At 38.8% G+C, this 20824-nt stretch overlaps 1 long non-coding RNA gene across 1 annotated transcript in view; it reads right to left on the bottom strand.

Annotated features, from left to right (window-relative positions):
• Positions 1 to 5733: 5733 nt before the first annotated feature.
• Positions 5734 to 20824, bottom strand: part of LOC138736542 (uncharacterized) — a 492063-nt gene continuing 476972 nt past the window's right edge. The window contains exon 7 of the long non-coding RNA XR_011340380.1: positions 5734 to 6365. This is a non-coding gene — a long non-coding RNA (uncharacterized lncRNA). The remainder of the gene's footprint in view (positions 6366 to 20824) is intronic.

Here is a 20824-nt window from a genome sequence, read left to right as displayed (position 1 = left end):
CACTGTTGCTTTCTGTTACAAATCACCAATAATTTCCTTCCCGTTATCTGATTCAGTTCTATGCTTCCTTTATCCAGTGTTGGTGACTAACTTTATTCATCTGTATTAGTCTATGGCTTCCTGCATTTCTCAGCAGTGTTTTAACTCACTATCTTGTTAAATGCTCAGCTTCCCTAAACCGCCACTGTCAGTTATCTACAAAGTTCAATGTCACAGCAATCACGCCACCTGATCTCAATTACATCATTTGTCCTTCACTGTGAGAAAGCTTTCAAGGGTGATCGTACTTCTCATTACATTTATAAATATTCAGGTAACATTAATTGCACCAAGGAGGCAAAACATACAGACTTAATAGGTGCAAAGCAGCCTCGATATTGATGCTTTGGTATGTGTAATTATTTTCATGTGTTTATCTAGTGCTAGGAGTAGAAGATTGGTGTCGTGATATTTTTACTGTGTGTGCTGAAATAAGATAGCATTTGTGATGCATTGGGTTTCTTTCAGTCGATCTTGAGCAGTAACAATTCAAGAGTTGAAAAAAACAGATTTCCCCCTCCTGTGCTTCAAAGTAAATAAGTGTCTGGAGAAAGCCAGATGCTCTGTCCCACATCCCCTCTTAGATGCTGCACTTGCACATTTTAACCTCATGCCTAGCATTCCCTTTCTCTCTCTCTCTCTCTCTGTCTCTCTCCCTCACCCTTTCTCATTCTCACTCCTCTCCCCCCCCCTTCTCTCTCCCCTTCTTTCCTTCATAGCACACACCATTGAATTGACAAACAACCATTGGTGCTCCCTGTTCACCCAATGCTCTGCCCAGCCTCAACAAGGGGTAGCCTATCATCGTGCAAAAGGTCATTTCCACGTGCAAAGCCACTTTGACAGTGAGACCAATAATACAGGAGGATATTATTTTTCCTTCACTGCACTGGTTGTAATCTGAAAAAGTGCACTCTAACTGACCACAATTTTCTTTCTGGGTAGCTTCTCCATTGGACCCCCACTGAACTTCTTTGAGTGAAGATGAATATGTTCCACTTCATGTTTAAAATGACCCTGACATAGCTGGAAAACGAAGTTGCAGTAAAAATCTCACTACGATTCCCTCTCTTGCTATCAGGAGCCTTCTTTATGGATGAACATCATTCAAATTTCTGGCTGAAGGAAGTAATCAATAATTAATCAAACAGCCAAATTTAAATTGTTTAAAAGGCATAAAAAGTACATTTGCAGTTACATTCTATCTGATGTTAGTTAAAGGCAGTTCCTAAAGTCCACAGACGTTTTATTTCTTTCATCTTGCCTGTCATTATTTATGTATAGTAAGTAAAAGCCTTTGTAGCTTAGATAGTAACATCTGTGGTTTTTATATTCCATACTGAAACTTTAAATCGTGTATATTTAAGCTTTGAAAATGCTTGATATGCCTGTGTAATTATGCTTCCCTTGTCTGACATTTTCTGTTGCAATGATTAGTTTTGATTCAGTTTTAGCTTGACCCATGAACCACATTCAAATATAAGAGTGTGACATCTTGAAAAGAGATTTATTTGGCAAACCCAGCTGTTTGGTACTGTTTAGATAGTTCAAAGCTTTTAAGTAAAAGTATTTCCTGCTTTATTTAAGATTAAATGTACCAAAATCCAAAATTATGAAAATTCTGATTTAAAAAAAAAATACCTTAATTTGATCCATATGGCCAATTTGGCCATGTTGACCAGAACAGGGGAAAAAAAAACTAACTTATTTCAAATTGATACATCTTCTGTGAGCTGTTCTATGAATTGGATTTATCAGAAAATAATTATTTCTGATTTGAATAACAATTAGTAATGGAAACATTTTATTTGCAAATAAACCCAATAAGCAGAATAGTGGTGATTTTTCTGGATTAGAAATATAGAGATCCAGATTAACTAATTGAAGCCATAAGTTCAGATCCCGATAAAGGGCCATTGAGTAATTTAAACATATTTAATGACTTTAAATATGAATTCAGTGCAAAAAAAAAAGCTTCAATTATTAGTGTTGATTAAATGACTGGATTTGTATAAAATCAGCTGTTTCTCTAATGAGCTACAGAAAAGGAAATTTGTCATCTCTCTGGTCTATTCTACATGATTCTAGACCATTTCCCTGTGATTGATTATCAAGGTGTACAATTCAGGGACAATTTAGGATGAACAATACATTTTGGCCTTGATATATGCACTCACATTATGAGGGAAAAAAAGTCAGTAAAAAGGCATAGCATCCCACTTGAAGACAGTTTCTGAAAAACAAAATGCAGAGGCAGAAAAAAGATCCCAGTCTAATGATTTGAAACTACCTTTGTGCTCAAAAGTTAACATGGTTATGCTGAGTTAGGTCTATACAGATGGTCCTTGACTTACAATGGGGTTACATTCTGATAAACCCATCGTAAGTAGAAAAATCCTATCGAAAAAGAATACTACTGAACATCATAGTCTAACCTACCTTAAACATGCTCAAAGCACTTGACGTAGCCTATAGTTTGAAAAAAAATATTTAATACTAAACCTGTTTTAGAATAAAATATTGAATATGTAATTTATTAAATACTGAAAGAAATTTTGGTCAACTTTGGCTAGCCTAACTTGAATGTGCTCAGACGACTTACCATAGCCTACAGCTGGGCAAATTTATCTAAAACAGACCATATTTTAAGCAAATGTTGAATACATTTTAATCCGCACTGAAAAAAACAATTTTTAATCATAAAATATAGCACCAGTCAAAGCACCCATCAGCCGTTGCGTGATAACCAATAACAAGTCACACCAACACCACCATGGAGTACCAAGTGACTACGTATTTTCATTAGAATGCGTATTGTTATCGTACCATTGTAACTGTGAACAATCGTAAGTCGAGCCATCGTAAGTAGAGGAGCATCTGTACTTGCATTCTACTTTATAAATTAATGCTTCATGCATGTATAACATTTATTCTGCCGATTAGTGAAATATCTCCTTTGGAACAATGAACAGAGAGAAATTGTAGAACATAAAGTAGAGAAGTTGAAGAATCATGCAGCATGGAAACAAACTCTTTGTTCCACCAAGAAATGCCCTTGGTACCTATTCACATTAATCCCATGTAGTCACAGAAGGTCCTTAGGCAGTTATGCCTGGGTGATCAAATACTTGTTCAGATACTTCTGAAATGTATCTATCACCTCCACTACCTCTTCAGGCAGGGCATTCCAGACTTCCAGTCATCCTCTGTCTGTAAATAGTCCTCCTTGGATCTCCTCTGAACCCTCAACCTCTCACTTAAGCTTAAGTCCATTTGTCTTGGGCACCATGGAGCCCTATCCAGCCCATTCATTATTTTATAGACCTCCATCAAGTCATTCCTCAGCATCCTCCATTCCAGAGAACACCAACAGATCTTATTCAGACTATCCTTGTAACATAAATCTGCAATCATGACCACATCCTAGTGAATTTTGTCTACATCCTCTCCAAAGCATCCTTCTTGTCATCTGGAGATCCAAAATGCATACAGTATTTGAGGTTTATAAAGTTGTAACATGATATCCGAGTTCTATTGTATGCCACACACAAAAAAGGCAAGCATCTCCTATGCATTATTCATCATCTTATCCAGCTGTGCTGCAACCTTCAGCGATTTACAGTCCAGTTCCTCTATTCCTACCATTTACTATGGACATCACTGTGCACTTGTCATAATTAAATTTCATTTGCCAAAGCTCCTTGCAAGTTTTCACTGCAGACTGAAACAACCTTCCTCACTCTCAACAACACTGCTAACTTTTGTATCATCTGCAAATTTATCCAAGTGTATTCACATCCATGTTGTTGCTGCATTTCAGAAAAGCCAAGGGTCCCACCTGCAATGGTACATCATTGTCCAGAGACTTCCAATTAGAAAAGCAACCCTCCACTACCAGCCTGTGGCTCCCAGTATAAAGCCAATTTTGGATCCAATTTTCCAACTTGCTTGAATTTCATGGACTCTAATGTTCAAGGCCTGCCAACCACATAGGATCTTGTCAAAGGCCATGCTGAAATCCACATAGACAACATCTACTGTACTCTCTCATCAACATGTTCAGTTACCTCCTCAAAAAACATTAATCAAATTTGTGAAATTGGATTTCCCACAAAAGCAAAGCTATAATGACTATCCCTAATCAATCCCAGCCTATTAAGTTCAGCATCAGAATTACAGAGTAATTTCTACAGGAATTCAAGACTTCTCCATTTATAATTCTCTGATTCTTACAGCTACCTAGATTATACCTCTTTCCATTGAGGGTTTTGTAAGGACACTGTCCATTTCTCCCAATTTTTCTGCCTATGCACCATTTCCAGAATGAGGACTTCCACTTCGTGGCATCTGAAGTGTCCTCTTTCTTTCATAAACATGGATTTTCCCTGACTGTCATTGATAATGCCCTGTATTGGGTAAACTTATACCTCTCATTTTGTTCGTTTTAGATTGGTCACAACCAAAAGAAAATAGACATACACACCAAGAGCAGTTCAGTTTATACAAATGTTTATTACAAATTCAAAAGCTGATTTCAAACTACAATATGCAAGCCCTTCCCAACTATACTTATCAACGCCTGGACTGGTCCCAACTGCCGAAGCGAGGCAACGACTGCACACTTGTAGTAGGGTGTCGGGGCGCCGGTAGCAGCTTCTCCACCTCCCACAACCGGGACATTGGCTGGACTCTAGAAGTTCTTCTTCTTGCTGAGAGATGTTGCCACCTCTTGGAGAGTCTCAAACTTCAGCAGCGGGACCATGGCTTATATTACCCAAAAACTGCTTACCCAAGCACCTATTCCCAGCACAGTGAGAAAGATAAGCGAGCACACTAGCATGCCTAGGCTTCTATCGAATTATGTAATTTTCAGCTTATCACTTTGAATACAATGGTTTATTTTGCATTAAGGCTAGGCCTCTGACAGTCTGTGACCAAAACAAGCAGGAAGATTAAATGTTCTTGGAACACAGATGTCCTTTCGTCAGATAACAGCATCTCTGGCCCCTCGGTGGAATTTAGCTTATGTCTGCTGATTCTAAAAAACAAGCAAGTTCTCAGCCTTGCACAAGCAAAGGCTGCAAAAGTTAAAAAAAAAATGGTTTAAATCTTCCATTACATGCCCATAACTGTACCTCCTCTATTTCTCATACCTCCACCCTTACCCCACCTCCCGACAGGCAGAACAAGGCCAGATTCCCTCTGCTCTTCACTTTCTGCCCCACTGGACTCAGTATCCAACACCTTGTCCCTTTTGCTAATTTCAATGTGATTCTACCACTAGCCATACCTTCCCCTCTCCACCCTTATCCAGGGATTTGTCGCTCTGAGAGACTATAGTCTCCTCACCCACTCTTCCTAACCCTTGGGCAGTTTCTGTCATAATCACAGAAAGAATGCAAAACATCTTCCTGTATTTCCCCCCTCACCTCCATCCAAGGTCACAAACAGATCTTCCAGGTGATTCTGACTTTACATACACATCATCCAACCTAATCTATCCTCTCCCACTCTGAACCCCCCACCCCTTCCCCTCCACTTGGTTCCATCTGGTCTCTTTGCATCACTGTTCTCACCTTCTCTGCTTGTCAGATTCCAGCACTGTCACTTTTTGTCTTTAATCACCCACCCCACTCACTCTATTTCACTCATTTTCCTCCCCCTGACCCAACTGCTTTTCTTGCCTCTCTCTCCTTTTGTCAGGCATACGCCAGCCCTCTGCATCTGTTCATCTTGCTTCACCTCTACTTGGTTTGCCAATCCCATATGGAGCTCCTCTTCTACTCTCCAACCCTCTCCTCTTTGCACTGGGCAGCCTTAAATGTAATAGTAAAACATTGTTTTTATCAATTTTAGATAACTCACACTCTAATCTGGTTTCAGTTTCCATCTCCTCTACTTATTTTTATTTGCCTCTCTCTAACTTTTCTTTCCTTATTCTCTTCCTGGTGGTCTTCCCCTCACTCTATCCATTTCTCCACCTCTCACACAGTCTGTTCTATCACCTCTGGGCCCCTCCTCTAGTTTCTTTTCTTTATATGTAATTTTACCCTTTTGATCATGATAAACAAGCTTATTGTGATATACAGTGTACAATGTAATGTACACTGAAATTTTTACTTGCTGCAGCTGAACAATTCCAGTGAATTTAAAAAAAAATCTTACTCTTGATAAAGGGTCCAGACCTAAAACCTTGACTGACCATGGAATCTGTCTGACCAGTTGAATTCTTCCACCAGTTCTTTGTTTGCTCAAGACTCCAGCTGTCTTTGTTTTTATTTCTCTTTTTCATTCATTTAGGTCGATCCCAGAGTCCCAAACCTGCTCTAAACAAAAGAAAAGGCTTTGTAGAATCTGTGAGTCTCACTAATAAAACCATTCAAGGTGTCACTTTGAACTTTTCTTAATTTCAGTTACTCAGAATGAAAGGCATTTTTATTGATTTGTAAGCTTATCTTCACTATTTTTGCTTATTAGTAGGGGGTGGGGGTGTTTGTTCCGACAAAAGTTTATTCAGCAAGGTGAAGCCTAACTCTTGTCCATCATCAAGCTACCATTAACATTGTGATGGGCAGCATTGATGACAAATTGAACTGAACCACCCACGTAAGCACTGCAGCAACAAGGCCATTAAGAGAGGTTGTTTTGGCAAGTGACTCACCTCTTCTCTCTAAAACCTCTCCACCATTTACAAAGCACTATTCACGAGTGCGATGGAATATGCTCTAATTACTCAAGTAAATATTGCATCCACCTCAAGAAGCTCAACAGCATCCAGGAGAAACAATGTGATTGGCACAAACTCCACCACCTCAGATTTCTTCCACCACTGCCCCACTGTGGCTACAATGTTGTCCAGAGTTATACAGAATCTCTTCACCTCATGTACTGCAGTAATTCAGGACAGGGATATCCATCCCCGAGTAGATCCATGTATGAATAAAAGTAAATCTATGTTTATTACATCTAGATGTCTGATCAGTCATTTCTATCTACACACTTGTGTTTAACTTTACCTCAAAATTTACCATGTGATAGCTAATGTGTGGTAGGAGAATTGAAATTGACCAGAATCTGTGACTGATGATTACTAATAAAATCACATAACCACTGTGAAATTATGCAGGGTGAGACAAGGGCTACAATAAAGTGTGGTTCCTGTGGTGTGACAACTATAGAGTGAGAAGTGAAGTGCTTGCTGGAAAGATGTGCTATGTTAAGATTTTAGGTCCATCATAGGGATATCGTTGATTTAATTTGAGGAGTGCTAATTTCTAGTGGCCATCAAGTCTTTACACAGTTTTCTTTATTTGCTAATCTAACATCTTCCCTGTTTTTCAGATTCCCAGCAATGTCACAATTAGCAAATCCAATCAAGATAATCGTGCTGGACTTCCTGAGGCTAGGAGCTGACAAGACTGTTTTTAATGGCATCTTCCCAGCTGACTGGCTATACTGACCCCTGGCACATGTTTCTTGCTTTTACCATAGTTTGTGAGCCCCATACATCAGGAACTAGAAGACAGAAGTAGACCAATTATCAATAATAACCAATGCTCATTATTACTATCTCTCTTTTTCAGACACACACACATCCACTTTAGCGCTATTTCTAATACCCTCACATCGCCATCCTCATTTATCAGTACTGTTTATCTTGAATACACAAGCAATGACCTTGAGAAATTAGCAGTTGACTCTTGCTTACATTTCTAACTGGTGAGGCAATCCTCACAGATTTATATTTTTCTCTCACACAGGTGATGCCCAAGGCCTTTTATTGGAATTCTCCACATGTTACCAGAATTAATAATTTTGTAGTACAAGACAGGCATTTGCTGGATGAGACCACTCTGCTTCCAACCAAAGGGATTTGAGTTAGATCCCCTCCAGCGATCTCCTGGCTTATAATCAAAGCAAAAAGGATCAAATGTAATGGAGAATTGCAGATTGCACTATTGATCCTTTAATGTAAAAGACAACGTAACTTATGAAAGCACCAATGATAAGATAATCGTTTTGTTAATATGAGTTTAAAAAACCTTAAGGTAGTCATTTTTCATAATATTTTGTTACTTCAGTTACTGTTGATTAAACAAATAGCAATTAAAATATCCTTTCAACAGGTGCCATAAATCTTTTGCTTCACAGCAGCAAAGTAAAACTTGATAGATATTATGTTCTACATATCATTGCTATGTGCCAGAAATGCTGCTGCCATTTAGTGTTGGTCTTTATAAAAGCATTATCAGGAAACGAGCAAAAGAAACAAATGATTTCAAATGAAGAACAGTTACTCCTTTTTACTGGCAACTCAAGACTCACGCAATATCTTTGTTTAACACCCAGTCATGTTTGAACAATGGCCTGTTTTAATCAATTACCTGTACATAATTGTGGAAGGTCTGCAATGCACTGCTATACATCACTGCAGCAGAAATGTGTAGAATTAAGTAAAAAAGTCTGTGATTGTCGTGCAAGACACAAATGGGCTGGAGAAAGTCAACAGGTCATGCAGAGTCCATAGGAAGCAATGGTTTGGGCCTGAGCCCTTTGGCAAGGTATGAGCAAATAGTAGGCAGGTACCTGAACTGTGTATTTGTGATATAGATATGTACATGGGTTAGCAAGAAGAGTGGTAGCAGCTCTAAAGTTGTCCTACTAAATGCAGATAGAATTTCCAACATATCCCCTGGTGAAATTTCATCAATGTTATTGCTATTCAAGTCGTTTGTGAGTACATTACCTGTGGGTTATATTAAGTGCTTTACTGCCAGAAACATAGAAAATAGGAGCAAGAGAAAACTATTCAGCCCTTCAAACCTGTTCTACCATTCAATATGAGCCTGCTTGATCATACAACTTGAGTACTCTCGTCCTGCTTTCTGACTGCACCCCTTGATCCCTTTAGCCATAAGGTCCACATCCTTTTTGACTATCTCTAATGAACTGGCCTCAATAACTATCTGTGGTTGGGACTTCCATATGTTAACAACTCCCTGAGGTTTCTCCTCCTCCCTATCCTAAATGGCTTATCCCTTGTCACTAGATGTGACCCCCCTTGTTCTGGCCTTCCCCAGCATTGGGAATATTCTTTCTGTATCTAACCTATCTATTCCTGTCAGAATGTTATATGTTCCAAGATTCCTTTATTGTCATAGAATAAAACAGGTGAAATATTACACAAAATGTGACTTAGTCTCCCGTAAGCAGAAATTGTCAGGAGCCACTTACTGTCAGAGAAAGATAATCAAAAGAGGGTCCACCAGCGTCACTGAGTGTCCTTGGATTCACTTCCAGCACTCCCACAGCCTCTGCAGCCACACAGACTTCAGTCCAAACCATCAGCAACTCAAGTTCCAGATCTGAACCTCTGACTTGATCAGTAAGCCTCCAGCATTCTCAGCATCCTCTCGCATCCCGGTTCTGAATCTTGGTAGCCCTTCAGCTAGTCTCAAGCCAGCTTCCAGCAGTCCACAGCGTACTGTGAGTCCTTTGACCACAGTCTCCAGCAGCCTGCATCCTACATGGTTTCCTTACCTTGAGCAGCCAACAGCCCACTGCCTGCATGTTCTTCAGCTGCAGAGCGTCTCACTAGACCAGTGCTGTGGTCACCATCCAATAGGTTGTCTCATCTGCTTCTCCTTCTCAAACAGGGGTGGCCTCCCTGTTTTCTGGTTCCAGTCACCAGTCCTCTGATTCCCCAGAGTTTGCAACCCCTTATGACAGGTGCCCAGACCTTGGGCCCAGACCTGTGGTTGCAGGATTTTGAAATAAACTACAATTGGATCCTTTAAAATGCCATTTAAAGCCTGTATGGAGTCGTCAGCAGTCAGACTGGGTGGTAGAACCCTGTAGAGGAGCACTGTGTCTCCTGCCCTCACTTTCCATGGGTGCACACCAGCAGCTCTGGCAATGTCGCCATTTCGTTTCTCAATGAAATCTCCTCCCATTCTTTTAAATTCAATTTAAATTCTAATTATATTCAAAATTTCTTCATATGTCAGTCCTTCCATCTCAGGAATCAGTCTGGTGAACCTATGTTGTACCCAGTCAATGGGAAAAGTGCCCTTCCACAGATTAGGAAATGAAAACTGCACATAAAAGGTATGGCCTCACCAAGGCCCTATCCAACTTCTGTCAGACCCCATCCCTAGTTCTCAATTCAAAGCCTCAGGTTAGACCACACTTGAAATATTGTGTTCCATTCTGGTCATCTCATTACAAGAAGAAAGTGGAAGCTATGGAGGAGGTGCAGAGAAGATTAACCAGAATGTTGTCTGGATTATGGAATGCATCTTATGAGGCAAGTTTAACAGAGTTAGGACATTTCTCTTTGGAGCAAAGAAGGATGAGAGTGACTTAAGTGAAGTCTACAAGATTATGAGAAGCATTGATAAGGGAGAGAGCCAGCACAGTTTTGTGTTTTTGAATATTTTATTTTGAAGATTTTCAATCAACATGCAGTCAAAATGAAGAATAATCAAAAAGAAAAAAAACATTGTTGGCCATGACTCACGTAGATAATGAGAAGATTCCTTTATTGTCATAGAATAAAACAGGTGAAATAAGTTTCTCCTAAGTCAGAGAATTTTCAATGGATTCCACAACCCACTGCATTGAAAAGCAATGTTACTGATTTTAGATAACATGATAGTGGAAGAGAGAGAGAGAGGGAGGGTGTTGGAGAAGTGGACAGACATACAAACTAATGGAGGAATCTCCATTAATCTTGTATCAAGGGAAGAATGGTGATGATGCAATGCACTGCTTGATCTGTGTTCCCATATTCAGAGGCAGGAGTAGTTGGATTTAACACTAATTGATGCAGTGGCTTCATTGCACATGTCCTGAAAGAAGAGTTAGGGGGATGAACCAATGGCATGCTGCCAGCACAGCAACCTCAATGTCAGCAAGACTAAGGAGTTGATCATTGACTTCCAAAAGAGGGCAGAGCTCACTGTCTTCTCTGTATCAACAGAACGGAGGTGGAGATAGTAGACAGTTTTACGTTCCTAGGAGTAAACATCACCAGCCACTTGTCCAGGTCCAGCTATGTCAACACCATGGGCAACAAAGAGCACGAGCATCTCTACCTCCCAAGAACCCTGAGGAAATTTGGCATTTCACCTGTGTCCCTCAACAACTTCTACAGATGCACCATTGAGTGTGTACTGTCAGGATACATTACTGCATGATATTAAACTGCTTTGTCCAAGATGGCAAGGAACTGCAGAGAGTTGTGAGCACAATGCAGATCATCACACAATCTCCACCCCTCCCCCCTCCATTGACAGCATCTATACCTCCAGCTGCCTTGCAAAAGCAGCCAACAGGTTGAAAGACTCATCCCACCCAGGCTACACTCATTTCACTGTTCTCTCATCGGGTGAACATTTACAAGTGTAAGAGCATTCTCCACCAAGGACAGTTTCTTTCCAGAACAATTTCTTTTTCACCATTATCAGACTCCTGAATGAACATGACACCAGTAAAATTATTTTGCATTTGCTATATACTTAACTGATCTCTCTCTGGAACTTGTCGCTTATACCCTGTTTTACTTATCATTCTCTATGTGGGCTGATTAGCTGAACTGTTCACAAAACAAACTTTATCATTATATCTTAGTGCATGTGGCAATAAATTTAAACTTGAACTGTTTGAGTGGAGGATGATAACTTTTCAAACCTGTCCTATCAAGAGGGAGTCATGTGATGGAGTAGTGGCCAGTCGGGAAAACCAGCCCTCTCCAGAAAAATAGGAAAAAAGTTAGAAAAAGACAAAGCACAACAAAAATGAAATATAAAAAATAAAAGATAAAGTTACAGAGAAGAGAAAGAAGATAGCACCCAAGAAGGAGAAAGTAAAAACAACCGAAAAAAAAGTAGAAAAGTTGCCAGAGAAGAAAGAAGGCCTTACCTGCATGAAGGAACAGGGAGCTGTGGTGGCGAGGAGTGCCTGATCCCCAAGGTTAGTGCCTACCCTGCGGAGTCACGACCTCCCGATCGGGGGACTTCAAAAATGGCTCTTGGAGCCAAGCAAAAGTGGGCAATCAAAGAAAAAGGAGGACACCAATGGGAGGGGGGCTCAGCAGAGGAGTGGGCAGCCACAGCACGAACAGCTGAGGGACGCCCGACACCATGGCGCTCAGCTGGAGGACAAGAAAGGTGGCAGAGGAGAGAGCGAGGAAATAGACGATGGAGAAAGATGGAAGGGTGACCGACAAGAGGATCAATGACAGGGGGCCTGACAGGCGAGCAGCCCAGGAGGGGAGGACCAACAGCAAGAAGCCCAGCAAAAGGAGGCCTGACAAAGAGATACAAGCAGTTCATCAGGAAAAACAGAAGAGACCCAGACACAAAGAAGAGAAGAAGACACAAACACAGGTGTAGACACAGAAGAAGAGGAAGATCAAGATCAAGATCATCACAGAGAAGTAGAACGTAAAGCTGATGGACAGAATATAGATAAATTAGATCATTAAAAGAATGGTCATCATTAGAATTTAGTGCTATTAAAAGGAAAATGAAAAGAACAGAAGATAAAATGCAAAGTTTAGAGCTGGTCATGACAGAAATAGGGAAAAGCGTAGAGAATGTGGTAGAGTGGGAAACGGGTGTAGAAATGGAAGTAAATGACAAGAGAAAAATTGGAAGAAAGTGACAAAAAAATTAAAGAGACACAAGAGTTGTTATCTCAGAAAATTGATATGTTGGAAAATTATAGTAGGTGAAACAACATAAAAATAGTGGGCCTGAAAGAGGGTGAAGAAGGCACAGACATGAAGGAATTTATAAAAGGATGGATCTCGAAGGTCTAGGGAATGACAGAAATTCAGTAAGAAATGGAAATAGAAAGGGCACACAGAGCACTAGCTCCAAAACCACAGACACATCAAAAACCAAGATCCATCTTAGTAAAATTTTTGAGATATACGACAAGAGAAAATACACTGGAGTGAGTAAGGAATAAAGTTAGAGAAGATAATAAGCCACTGGAATACAAGGGTCAAAAAATTTTTTTGAACTCTTAAAGAGGAGGAAGGAGTTTAATACAGCGAAAGCGATTTTATGAAAAAAGATTACAAATTCATGTTAAGATATCCAGCTGTGCTTAAAATATTTATAGATGGGGAGCAAAACAGACTGTTCTTGGTCCTGGAGGAAGCACAAGAATTTGCAGAACGTTTGCAGGACAGATGAAGAGATGTAACAAGAATGAAGAATGGAGATAAAGTATATATAAAGATGTAAAAACATTGTATATGTAAAGAACTAAAGAGGGAAAAGAGAAGGGAAGGAAGTAAGGGGGGGGGGGAAAGAGAGCTTTGTTAAATGTGTTTTAAAAAAAAGTTTTCTGGGGAGGGCTGGGGAGAGTGGGAATAACCGTCGCTGCAAAATCAGTTGACACTTGCGAATAAGATCGCAATCCAAATGGAAAGGGGAGTTGTGGTTGCCCGTCAAGGGATAAGGGGAAACTCAGAGATGGGGGAGCATTTGGGGTTATGGTATTATTGGGTGTGGGAACTGTTGGGGTATTTTATGTTTTAAATGTGTTGTCGTACATTGAATTTAATAAGGGAAAACTAAGAGATGAAAATGGGCAAAAGGGGGATGGAGGTGGCAAGGAGGTGGAAAAGAGATGTAAGCAAGATATAAGATTGCCACGTTGAACTATATGACTATAATCATTAATAGAATACATAACCAAATTAAAAGGAAGAGGCTACTAAATTTATTGAAGAAGGGAAAAATAGATATAGCATTTGTGCAGGAAATGCATCTAACTGAAGTGGAACATAACAAATTAAAGAGAGACTGGGTAGGACACGTAGCGGCAGCATCATATAATTCAAAAGCTAGAAGTGTAGCTATATTAGTTAACAAAAATGTACCAATTAAAAGAAAGGAGGAAATAATAGATCCAGCAGGGAGGTATGTAATGATAAAGTGTCAGATATACTCAGAATTTTGGAATTTGCTCAATATATATGCACCTAATGAGGAGGTTCAAAAGTTTATGCAGGATATTTTTTTTAAGATTGCAGGCACACAATATATCGATAGAAGGGGATTTTAACCTCAATTTGGATCCAGTGATGGAAAAAACTGGGCAAAAGACAAGCAAAAAGAATAAGGTAGCCAAATTTATGGTTAAATCAATGCAAGAAATGAAACTTATGGATATTTAAGAGAGAGAGAAAGAATATTCATATTATTCAAGTAGGCACAAAACATACTCAAGGATTGATATGTTTTTGTTGTCGGCCCATATTCAAGGGAGAGTTAGGAAAATATAAAGCTAGATTACTATCAGATCATTCACCCGTGTTATTAGCAATAGAACTGGAGGACATCCCACCAAGAACATATAGATGGAGGTTAAACTCCATGCTACTTAAAGGGCAGGAATTTGGAGAATTTACTGAATGCCAAATTAAAACATATTTTGAAATAAACACAGAATCAGGGAAAGATTTTTTTAAATTGGATAAAGCACAAAAAAAATTCATTATGATAGCTCTAGGAGTAGCAAAAAAATGCATAATGTCAACTTGGAAAATGGAAGAGAGCATGAGAATACAGCAATGGTACATGGAAATGAATAATTGTATTCCATTGGAAAAAATAACATACAATTTAAAAAATGAAGTCACATTGTTTGAACAAATTTGGGAACCATACATGGAACATAACAGGGAGAGCTTGCCTAGGACCTCCATCACCTAAAATGAAAATAAGAAAACAAAACGAATAGATTCTGTGTGTAACAAATAGATGACGCATTTTTCTTGTTTATTTTCCTTTGTGTGAACATATTGTCTTATGGTTTTACTGTGTTGTATAGGTTGAATATTTATGGGTTTTGGAGGGGGGTGGGAAGTGGGGGGAGGGAAAGGGGGAAAAAAGGGAGAAAATGCCACTGTGTAAATTTAATGAAACGTTTATACATATTTTGGTTGATATGGTTCACAGTGTGAAAAATAAAAAGTTATAAAAAAATCTGTCCCATCAGGTGGAATATTAAGTAGACTAATTCCAACAAATTAGCAATAAAAGTTGTAAGAAAAAAGATGCTCAATCAATAGATTAACATTTGAATTTTTTGCAACAATGATCTCAAGACAGCAAGATCTCTGTAAGACAGCTGAAGGTAGGATAGACGTGCAGCAGTACTGGATGTTTATTGCAGTAAATGGACTGTGTAAATTTCTAGCAAGTTGTTTATTTTGTTTGCCTGTGATGCTTTGAGTGAGATGTCAAGGACATCGCGGAATGAATTAGCAAAATAATGGATGTATCTATATTTCAAAGAAGCAATACCCGAGTACATCATGGATTGATGAAACACACAAACCTTAAGGTTGTATCGATGTTCCTAGATATATGTGTGGACAAACAGGGAAAGGTATTTTCAGATGCAGAGGCTTTTTCAGCATTTTCAGTGAGCCACCAACATGAGGCTTATGAGATAATAACAGCACAAGAGGACATTTGGTGTGCTAGGTTTGCAGTAGCCCTGGCAATTCCTTCCTTTTAGATAGTTATTTATCTCCCTTTTGAAAAGTACAATTAAATCTCCCACCATTACTATCCATTAGCAGTTTACTTCAGGTCCCAGCTTGTCTTTGTATAATACAAAATTACATTCTTCAGATCACTTTTGGTTCTTATGTCAATCATCTTCATATCCTAATTCTCTTAAAGTTTAAATTACATAGTCTTTCCAGTTTCCTTCCTTTTAACATTTTCTCAGTTCCTTTATAGTTTTCTCCCTCTTCTGCCTCTTTCTCTCTGGAGTCTGGAGTGTTGAGAAATGGATAAAAGCATGGCCCTTATTGATTCCCCTCATAGCTACATCAATGATTGAAGTTTCCCTGCACTTTTGGCACATCCATTTTCTCTTCGCCTCACTCATTAACATCTCTCCTCTCTTCGCCCACCCCCCCCCCCCCCCCCCGCCAATCCAACCTTTTTTGTTAACCATGTGAGACAAAATAGAAATTGCTGCAACTTCTATGCAGCGGAACCAACATTTGTGGAGAAAAACACAGTTAGCATTTCAGGTCAAGCAGTGAACATATTTTTCTTACCTGTTCAAAAATTCAAGATGTTTTTGTTTACAGAAATGAGGAGAAAGTTGTCAAACTAATTAATCTCATTTGTATGCTTCTCTAGTGATAAAAACTAAAATTTCACCACTAGGAATTTATAATGTAGAATCACATGTCAAGAATCACACATTGAATGCGATACTCATGCATTAATAGACTAGTTCATTCTCATGTACATTTGAAAGCTTATCTCATGTAAGAGTGTACAGCTTGCTTTTGTATATTTAGCTTTATCTGTAGTGAAATATATTGCTAGTACGTGGAAAGATACAAATATGATTGATATTAATAGATGGTATAATGAGATGAAATATTGTTTAATAATGGAAAAAAATACATATGTTTTGCATGATAATTATATTTTTTTATTAATAAGTGGTTGTTATACTCGGAATATTACATTTCAATTTATATTGATTAGATTTTAATATGTATATTTAACTTTTTTAAAATATTCTTTCTTTCCTGTCCAGGTCTAGCTCAATGACCAGCTCTCCACACTGAGGTACAGTGATGATGGGCGTGGGTCTGTCACTATATAACGCTGAGTTACCATACTGGTGAGTACAGATTTCTCACTAGCATGAACTGGAACTTCAATTAGCTTTTTTAAAGAGCTTGTACAGGCAAAATGGGCTGCAAGGTTTAGTGAATTACCCTCCCTGCCAAGGAAATTTTACTCTTTCTGGCATTAATGAGGACATTTATAGTATCTACAGATGTTTTCAGGGCACATTTTAACATTCTAAGTTCTGTTAAATATTGTATTATTTAACAAAATTACTGATCAATGTTGAGTTTTCTGTCTTTGGGAACATCAAAAACTGCATCTGAAAGGCCACCGAGCTTCAAAAAAATCACTTAAAGACAACTAAATGACTTCAGGGCTTCTCTGAATAATATCCCTTTCAGACTATTGGGTTGAGGACTGATGACTTTCATTTTATTTTCATTGAAGTCCAATTAAAGGAAGTCGAAGTAAATGTGCACATTCACACACATTTCTCTTTGCTTCATGCACATCCAGAAATATAAAATCAAGTTCAAAGAAATCAACTTCTGATTCATTAAAAGCACTAATAATTTTTCTTTTTTCCCTCAGCAAACATAACAATTCAAAGTCAGCTCATGAGGACAGATCCCAGGGTAGAAGTATCAAGTTCAAACATAGCTTTTGGGAGAGGCTGAGGCTTTAAAGCAAACACTTTCAAGAAGGCTTTCAAATTGAAGGTAATTTGATGTTTTGATGGTATTTGAAAAACTTTTGAAGCTTTACTTTTGGAATTCAACATTTTAGAAACTGAGAAAAAGCACTGATTGAAATAATTTTCTCTATTGTAACTTATTTGAGTGTTTAGCCGTGTGTGTGTGTGTGTGTGTGTGTGTGTGTGTGTGTGTGTGTGTGTGTGTGTGTGTGTGTGTGTGTGTGTGTGTGTGTGTGTGCGCGCGCGCATCCGCGTGTGCATGCACAAAGGTAAAACAGAAAAAAAATACACCTACCTCACCCTCCCATGACCTCAAAACATCCCAAAACTCTATAGGTAGATTGCTTATGAAGCAGACTCACGTTGTAATCCCCTCTGAAATTTGTATTTAGCAAGGACTGAAAATGGCTAATTAGAATAATGATAAATTAAACTGTTTTCATTGATGTTGGCTAAGTTACAGAAGAACTTTGAAAATTGTCACGGGATCTTTTGTGTCTTCTTAAAACGGAAGATGAAAACTTGGTTTGACATGTTAAATGAAAAATTATATTTCTGATCTTGCTGCATTCTCTCAGTACTGAATAAATTGCATTCAATAATGATCAAGTATTCTGAGGGTCTATGTTCGTCTTAGTTTATAAGATGAGAAAAGGCAGATACATTTTTACTCAGATAAGTGAGAAGTGATGCATTATAGAGAGTCAAATCACACAGCACTTTTATTATGAATGGCAGTGAAATGGGTTGCAGAATGAGAAGATCTTGGGTACAGGTACATGGTTCACTGAAAGTGGTGACACAGGTAGACAGAGGTAAAGAAAGTGTTGGTAAGGGCATTGAGTACAAGAGTTAAGGTGCAAAGTTTCAACTGCATCAGATGTTGGTGAGACTACATTGATGTACTGTATGGAGTTGAGGCCACGCAATTGTAGGAAGAATGTCATTAAGTGGAAAGAATATCAAAAAGATTTATCAGGATGCAACCAGGATTCAAGGGCTTGAGTTATGATGAAAGGCTTTATAAAATGGGACTTTATTTCCCTGGAGCAGGAGTCTTACCAAGGGGTGTCGATGAGGTGAATGATCACAGTCTTTTCCCAGAGTAACCAGAGGGCATAGGCTAAAACTTAGAGAGGAAAGATTTAAAATGGACCTTAAGAGCAACTTTTTCCATACAGAAGGTCTATATGAAGTGAGCTGCCAGAGGAAATTGTGGAGGCAGATGCAATTGCAGTATCTAATAGACATTGAGACAGGTACTTGGTTGGAAATAATTAAGAGGGATATAGGCCAAATTCAATTGAAATGGGACTTGCTCAGCTAGAAAACCTGGCTGGCATAGATGTTGCATCAAAAAGCCTATTTTTGTGTAATACAACTCTGATTGTGACATTACTAGATAGCTTAGAAGCAAATATGAAGCAGAGGGTGGCACGGTTAGCATAGCTATTAGTGCAACACTGTTACCGTGCCAGGGATCGGGAGTGGGGTTTGAATCCCATGCTGTCTTAAAGAGTTGGTACATTCTGTGTGGATTTTCCCCAGCGGCTCCAGCTCCCTCCCACGCTTCAAAACGTACCGGGGGTTGTAGGTCAATTGGGTGTAATTGGGCTGCAGGGGCTTGTGAGCTGAAAGGGCCTGTTACTGTGCTGTATGTCTTAATATAATGTTTCAGGGACATGTTAAGAACATGCAGTCATCAAACACACAGAAAGACCTATATTGCACAAGACACATTTCCAGAGTTGAAAGGGATAGATCATACTGTCTACTTTTGTTTAGCAATTTAAATAGAGATACATTTTGAACTTTCATGTGTTACAAGATCAAACCAGCAACCACAAAGAAGGCATATCACACAGGGTTAAAGATGAACAATTACTTTATGAACAAAAAATTCACCTTCAAACTTTAATTCAAAATCCACCCCCCCTTTTATAACAATGCCCACTGGTTACTATGCAAATTTCTATAACAGTGTAAAACTAATAAATTCCCCAGCCTAAATATAACATATGTAATTAAAGTCTAAGTTATATTTCTGACCAGCCCACAGAAAAACTTAGACACAAAACAAACACAAAACACACAAGACTCACAAAAATTCGATCTCAACAGAAGCAAAGATCATAAACAAAATTCAGTTTGTTTGGTAAACTGAAGCCAAAAGATCTTTGTGTGTGAGAGAGAGAGAGAGAGAGAGAGAGAGAGAGAGAGAGAGAGAGAGAGAGAGAGAGAGAGAGAGAGAGAGAGAGAGAGAGAGAAAGAGAGAGAGTGCACAAAATTTGAAGTTGTCTCATGTTGCTTGCAGAGAGAGGAACAACTGTCTTTGTCTGCCTTCGGAATGTACATCTGTACATCCTTTTTGAAATCCCAACATTCTAAACTGTCCACCAGACCATGATTCATGCTCTGGGCCTCCTTCCACTCCACAGCACCACCCAGTGGTGGTTTATTGTCTAAGTCCAGAAATTTTTAGATCATTTTCTGTACATGCTCAGTCCATCTCCCACTTTCTCAGCAGTCCACCTTTACCTTGGCTCTCTAAGGCAACTGTCACTTTTTAACATAAAACCACAAAACACATAGGCCAATACACAACACAGAACTCTGTAACACCATGCATATGTTGTCAAACATAAGTGATGATTTTTTTTTATTGAGGATTGTTGGGAAAAATATCAGGGGCAAAGGGAAAGGTGAACTTTTTTTTAATTATCACCACTTAATATGTTCAAGAAAATGTTTTGAGATATTTTTAATCAACTTTCTTCAATTCATAATTTTGAACATAAAATTAATGATTGAATTGTTTATATTTAATAAAGTATCCTGAAAATGATCAATATTCATTTGCAGCGTCAAGGCTGTAAGCTGCAAAAACTTATTGAGATTAGCTCTTCACTTCTGGACTGGACAAACATGGCCAGGGATTAACTATAGCTACTAACAGCAGGCAGAGGGGTAAAGTCCACAAGATTGGACCCAATAACAATGAGCAAATTGTACCAGGATGCAAAATGACTTGAAATATTAATGCTGCCAAGGTTAAACCCACCGGGGTAAGACCAAAAGGTGGCAACTCTACGCATACTCCTGTTTCTTATGTTCTTGAAAACCTTTCCTTGTGATTTCTGAAGCACCATTCTGCTGAATACCCAAGTTGAGACCTTAGATCTTCATCATTGTAAATCATGCAGAACTATATATTTTAATTGTGCACAGGCTGGTGACAACTGCAGTCAAAGTCCTTTCTCGGATATTAGTAAAGGAAAGGAGGTCAAATCTAATGGTACCTAACCAAGCCAGTAATTCAGTTTGACCAAGAGCAGAATCATAGAAATTCAAAGAAATAATCACAAGACAAAGGAACAATCCATGTTGTACAAAATTTGCTCATCCACTCCTGGAGGCATAATCTAAACCAGGTGCCATCTTGATAAAGAAAAGGGTATTATTG

Source organism: Narcine bancroftii, chromosome 6 (genome assembly GCF_036971445.1).
Source record: "Narcine bancroftii isolate sNarBan1 chromosome 6, sNarBan1.hap1, whole genome shotgun sequence".
Taxonomy (NCBI): domain Eukaryota; kingdom Metazoa; phylum Chordata; class Chondrichthyes; order Torpediniformes; family Narcinidae; genus Narcine; species Narcine bancroftii.
The sequence above is the reverse complement of the archived record's forward strand: the minus strand, read 5'-3'. Positions and strand labels throughout refer to the sequence as shown.